This window comes from Trichechus manatus, unplaced genomic scaffold (genome assembly GCF_000243295.1).
Source record: "Trichechus manatus latirostris isolate Lorelei unplaced genomic scaffold, TriManLat1.0 scaffold00210, whole genome shotgun sequence".
Lineage (NCBI taxonomy): Eukaryota > Metazoa > Chordata > Mammalia > Sirenia > Trichechidae > Trichechus > Trichechus manatus.
Genome location: NW_004444146.1, coordinates 2,295,018 through 2,301,490, shown reverse-complemented (window position 1 = coordinate 2,301,490; position 6,473 = coordinate 2,295,018). Strand labels below are relative to the sequence as shown.

General features: G+C 43.6%; 1 pseudogene; it reads left to right on the top strand.

The window, feature by feature from the left end:
* Positions 1 to 1,756: 1,756 nt before the first annotated feature.
* LOC101344431 (BUD13 homolog) lies at positions 1,757 to 6,195 on the top strand (annotated as a pseudogene).
* The last annotated feature ends 278 nt before the right edge of the window (positions 6,196 to 6,473 follow it).

Below are 6,473 nucleotides of genomic sequence, written 5' to 3'. Positions count from 1 at the left end.
AATGTTCACCAACGACGTGGCTATGCAATCTTTTGATAAAGAGATTAAGCCTCTGACTGATGGATCTAACTAACTACCATAGCAGAAAATCCATCAGTTTAGATTGAAGGGGACAGAGAAAGAACAAAAGGAAAGAACTGTCTGCTTCATGGAATTCTACAGGCAGGAAACAGGTCAAAGGAGCTACATCCACAAGAAAAGAAAAGGACCATCCCTGAAGCAGCTCAGAGATGAACAGAACTGTTGGAAGGAGTGTGGAAAACAGCCTCTTCAGTGTCAAAATGTGGGGCCACAGTCTCCTATATCTCAAAGGGTGGGGCCACAGCCTTCTAGGTTTCAAAGAGTCATCTTCACCACCTAAGGTGTGCTAGGAGGATGGGGCTGCAGACCAAAGCTTAGGGGGGTGAGGCTACCAAGTTTTAGAGTTTCCTAAAGTAACATTCTTTTCTATTATCCAAAATATTAGTATTTACTGAGTCCTGTATTCAGGCCCTCTCTATGTCTCAGAATACAACAAAATCTCTATCCTTAAAGAAATTTGTTTAAAATTGTGCATGGTTCAAGCTTACCTGCTGAACATTTTAGATGTGAAAGAAGAAATTAGGGATTCTTAGTTTTTATCTATCACACTTATTTTGTTTTTAAACTTTATTGAGGTATAATCTAAATAATTCATATATCATAAAATTTACACTTAAGAAGTGTACTATTCAATGCTTTTAAGTTTACCATGTTATAAAACTATCACCATAATTCAGTTTTAGAATATTTTCATCATCCCAATATCTCTCATGTACATTTACCATTACCACCAGGAAACCACTAATCTACTTTCTGTCTCTGTAGATTTACCTTTTCTGGACATTTCATATAAATAGAATCATATAATATGTGGTCTTCTCCTCACTCATATAGATGCAGGGGCTGATGAACCCAGGATTGGCAGGTCAGAGAGCAAGCTGCTGGCTCACACGCTGTGGAGGCTGATGAATCAAAGATTGGCAGGTACGATGGCGGGCTGCTGGCTCAAGTCCTAAGTACAGGAGATCAGATGATGACAGGCCAAATGCAGGATCCAGAGCAGAACAAAAAGCCAGCAAGGTTTACCAGAAGGTCCATATATATTGGATGCAGGCCACACCCCCAAGGAAACTCCCTTTCAACTGATTGACTGCTCATAGCAGATCTCATCATGGAGGTGATTGCACTATATGAGATCTCACCATGGAGGTGATTACATCGTTACCTAACTGCCAAACTACATCATAACTGCCAAACCACTGAGAATCATGGCCCAGCCAAATTGACACACAACCTTAACCATCACAGGTGTCCCTGAGTGGGTTCCACTCATGGTCACCCTGGGTACCAAAAACCCAAACCCACTGCCATTCAGTTGATTCTGACTCATAGCAACCCTATAGGGTTTCCAAGGCTGTAAATCTTTACGGAAGCAGACTGCCACATCTTCCTCCTGAAGAATGGCTGGTGGGTTCTAACTGCAGACCTTTTGGTTAGCAGCGAGCACTTAACCACTGCACCACCAGGCTCCTGCCTTATGTACGACAGAACGAAATGTTGCCCGGTCCCACATCATCCTAATGATGGTTGGTATGTTTGAGTCGATTATTGTGTCTATTGTGTCAATCCATCTCATGGAGGTTTCCCTCATTTTCACTGACCCTCTACCCAAACTGGTAGATCACACCACAGGCTGCTGGCTCACAAGGCTGCAGAAGTGGTTGAATCAGGTCAGATGATAGGCCACCAGCCCATGGGGCCGCAGAGGCCAGTGAATCCCAGAATTGGCAGGTCAGACAGCAAGCCTCTGGCTCAAGTCCCAAGAACTGGAGGTTAGACGATCATGAACTGGATGCGGGATCCAGATGCAGAGAGAGAGAGCCCCACCAGGGCACCCACATATATAGCTTAGATGCAGGCTACACCCTAGGGAAGGGCATAACTTGAGTAAGAGTGGGACTTGAGATTCACCCTCCTGCAAAATACACCCCACACCAAATCTGTCTCATTAACATGTAGAAGTTAGGATTTATAACACATGAAATGGAAGACAACCATACAATACTGGGAATCATGGCCTAGCGAAGTTGACACATAATCCCAACCATCACGGGTTCCATATACTTTATTTGCATAGTCCCACTCAATCATTGTGTGAGTCACAAAGACTAGAAGGGCCATATTAAGTAATTCATTGCACTGCACATCCTTAAAAATTGTTGAGGGCCCCAAAGAACTTTGGTGTATGTTTGTTTCAGAGGTGTAGAGAAGGGTTGTATCCATCAATATTTATCGTATTAGAAATTAAAACTAAGAAAATAAACTTATTACGTTAACATAAATGTTTCATGCAAAATAACTATCTTTTTAAAAAAAGTTAGTGAGATAAGTGGCATTATTTTACTTTTCGCATTAAACTCCTTTAATGTCTGGTTTAATAGAAGACAGCTGGATTATTTCTGCTTCCACATTCAATCTATTGCAATATGTTGTTTTCGTTGACATGTATGGAGAAAGTCCATCTTCATCCAGATATGTGGTTGGAAAAGCGGAACTTGTAGACCCCCTGAAATCCCCAGATCACACTTTGAGACCTGCTGCTCTAGTATAAATCACAATTTTTGCTATCATATGAACAACCCTAGCAGAAACTAGTACTGTATGTGTTCAACTAGACTAGAAATCAATTCTGTTTTGAAAGGGTTTCCTAGGAGTTGTTATAAACCACACAACTCATTTGAACATTTTTATTACTTTGAAAAATGCTTCAGCTATGCAGCTTGTTCCTTGTTCCAACCAAAGGCATTTGCCTAATAAAAGCAGTCTAGCCGCATGGCTCTGACCACAAGGGGGCGCCTACCCCTGTCTTTTATACATAGTCACTGGGGACTCCTTGGCATTCCTTAATGCAACACTAGTTGCTGAAGTCAGTATGGATTAACTGTCTTTGGTTTGTTCAACATAAGAAAAGAGTTGAGTGGGGAAGATTAAGTTCAGGAAAACAGAAGTTAAAGACTAGAACTATGTTTTAATGTGAGGGTTATTAAATAAATTCTAAAAGGGTTCTAAATGTTGGAAGATGCACTGTTTGGCACTTTTGATCTCTTTCTAACTATTGTGGCTTTCTCTTTCTCTTAGTGTTTTTAACTGACGTGCTTACTTGCATATCATTATCTCTACTAAAAGAATTCCCTCCCAAAGTAAGACATTGCACTAGAAACTATGTGGCATAAAACAGCTGGTGGCAGTTAAGTGAGTCACTCCATCCTGAGAGACAGGAGTACTGAGTTGTTGTTTTCACAGTAGCACTTACTAACTGTGACACTGGGCAGGTTACTCATCTCCGTCAGATGAATGATCCATCCCATCTGTAAAACAGGGCTAAAATACCTTATCTGCCCAAAAGTTCCAAACCAGATTATCTCTGGAGTTTACTGCTAGCTTTGAGCTGTATGAATCTATGATTCAGTTTGAATCCAGTAGTGTTCTTTGGTTGCAAGCAATAGAAATAAACTTTGGTTAACCTTGTCCACAGAATAAAGCCCAGTTTCCTTAATAAGACTCACAAGGCCCTTCATGATTTGGCCCCTGCCTATATCTCCAGCCTCAAACATCCTTCAGGCATTTTATGCTCCAGCCATACTGTAACATACCCTCCCCCCTTCCCACCTCCCCTCCTCACCCCAACCTCACCTCCCACACTCTTCTTTTTTTTTTTTTGCTTTAACAGAGAGAAATTTATTTCCTCACAGTCTAGTAGGCTACAAATCCAAATTCAGGGTGTCAACTCCAGGAGAAGGCTTTCTCTCTCTGTTGGCTCTGGAGAAAGGTCCTTCTCATCAATATTCCCCTGGACTAGGAGCTTCTCTGCACAGGAACCCCAGGTCCAAAGGACGCACTCTACTCCCAGTGCTTCTTTCTTGGTGCTATGAGGTTCCCCTCCCACACTCTTCTTATCTGGCCATTTTCTACTTGTCATTTAGGTCTCAGCACAGGCATCACTTCCCATTTCCTCTGGACAGCCTTCTCTGACCTCCCCAGTCTGAAGCAGGTATTCCTGTAGGTACTCCCACAGATACTCTCATAGGTACTTTCTGCAGCACTCTACTTCCCCGTTTAGACTATTGTATTATAACTGTCTGAATGCTTCACTCCAGTGGGAGTCCCAGGAAGTAAGAAGCATGTCTGCTTTCTTCATGGGAACCCCCAATACAAAGCACAGTCCTGGCACATAGTAGGTGCACAGAAAACTATTTATTGTCCTGGGATAGTGCCAGTCACATTGCAGGTGTTCATTAAATACCCATCAACTGAACTGAGAACACAGAGATCCTTAAGAGGATTTAAAAAATCTGTTAAGATAAATATAGACACGCATAGAAGTCTGATAATGAGATGATGTGATGCTTAAGTTTATGTGTCAACTTGGCTAGGCCATGATTCTCCATAGTTTGGCAGATATTGTGTAATCATCCTCTACCTTGTGATCTGATGTGAGCAGCCAATCAGTTGAAAGCCAATCAGTTTTATTGGGGGTGTGGCCTGCATGCAATATATATGGATGCTCTGGCAAACTGTCCCTGGATCCTGCATCCGACTTGTCATTCTCTGATGTTCGGTTCTTCGAATGTGAGCCACCAGCCTTTCTCCCAACCTGCTGATTTTGGGTTTGTCAGCCTCTGCAACCTCGTGAGTCAGGAGAAGCCTCCAGCCTGACGCCTGACCCATGGATTTGGGACTTGCCAGCCTCCACAACTGCATGGCTGAGTCTGTGGATGAGCACCCAGAAGAGGTAAAGTAGATGGAAGCTTCTGGGAGGCCACAATGAAGACCTAGCCTCACACAGGCATTCTCCTCCTAAAAGAGCCCATCATGACTCCTCAAATCCTTTTCTTCTTAAGAGGGTTTGTCATGACTCCTTGGATTTATCTCCTCCTAGGAGGGTCCATCATGACTCCTCAGATCAATCTCCTCCTTGGAGGGTTTGTCATGACTCCCTAGATCCATCTCCTCCTAGGCAGGTCCACCATGACTACCCCGATCCATCTCCCCCAGGAGGGTCCATTATGACTCCTCAGATACTTCACCACCCAGGAGGTCCTATCATGATTACCCGGATCCTTCTCTGCCCAGGAAGCCTCATCATAATTCTTCAGATGTATCTCCTAGGAAAGCTCATCATGACTCACCAGATCCATCTCCTCCTAGGAGAGCCCATCATGATTCTTCAGATACAGCTCCCCCCATAAGGGTTTGTCATGATTCCCCCAGTTTGTCTGTTAATGTCCTTCATGCCCAGAACCAAAAGCAGTAAAGCCCCAGAAAGAGCCTCTAGCAAGTCTTCTCCACATTAGAAGGGACCAGGACCCTCTCATCTGTCACTTCCAAAGAACAGCAAATATGAATATGCCTCGGAACTCTCTTCTCCATGAAAAAAGCAAGCAAAATCCCATTTTAGAAATAAGGAGCAGCATGATTCTAAAGGCTCTTCCCCCAGCCATAGGAAATTTTATTTAAGCTCTTCACCTAGGAGACATCAGAGTCACACCTTGGAGTCTTCTTCCTACCCAAGTGACAGCTGGAAAGCCTCTGATTCAGATCTTTCTCCTTCATGGCATAAACCTAAAACAAAGTCCAGGGCACCAGGATTCTGGTTCGGATCTGTCACCTCCACAGAATAGACCTAGACACTGGAGCTCTGATTCTGACCTCTCTCCACCAAGGAAACATAGGACCAAATCTTCGGATTCTGATCTGTCTCTACCTCAAAGGAGTCAGCCTCCTGGAAAGAAGGCTGCACACATGTTTTCTGAGGGCAAAACTGGGTTGGTGTTAACTGATACACATCAAGAGCAGCTGGAGCTCAACAAGTGAGACCAAGAAACCGTGAAGTTTGAAGCTGAATTCCAGTATACTGAAACTGTATTTCGAGATAAGTCTGGTCATAAGAGCAACTTGAAACTGGAATGTTTAGAGCAAAGGAGAAAATCAGAGAAGCACATGGAGAGAGATGAGCTGTATGTCCAGTGGGGAAAAGAGCTTGCCCAGAGCCACCAACAGTAACAAAATGTGGAGGATGCAAATAACTGGATTATAACAAAACAAGGCAGATTAAAGAGAAGATGGAAGGAGGGAGGGAAGAGTTTTATCCTAGTACAGTACAGAACCTCCTGATCTGAAGACAAGAAGATAAATACATGGGATTATACTTTTCATTCGTATGAACCGCACTCTCCTTGCTGCGCATTTTTGTCTTTTAGCGCAGTCCTGCCCTATTACTCTTCTTTCTCGCTCTCTGAGAAGATAAAATCAGAGCGATTGTCCTGACTCGCTCGCTGGTCCGCTGGCGCTAGCACTGTGTGTAGTGGAGGTGGCAGGTAGTGAGAGGCAGGGCCCTCGGGCCGCCAAGTCCTGCACCAGCGCACCGCTGTCTAGTTTCTAAAAGGGTTGTG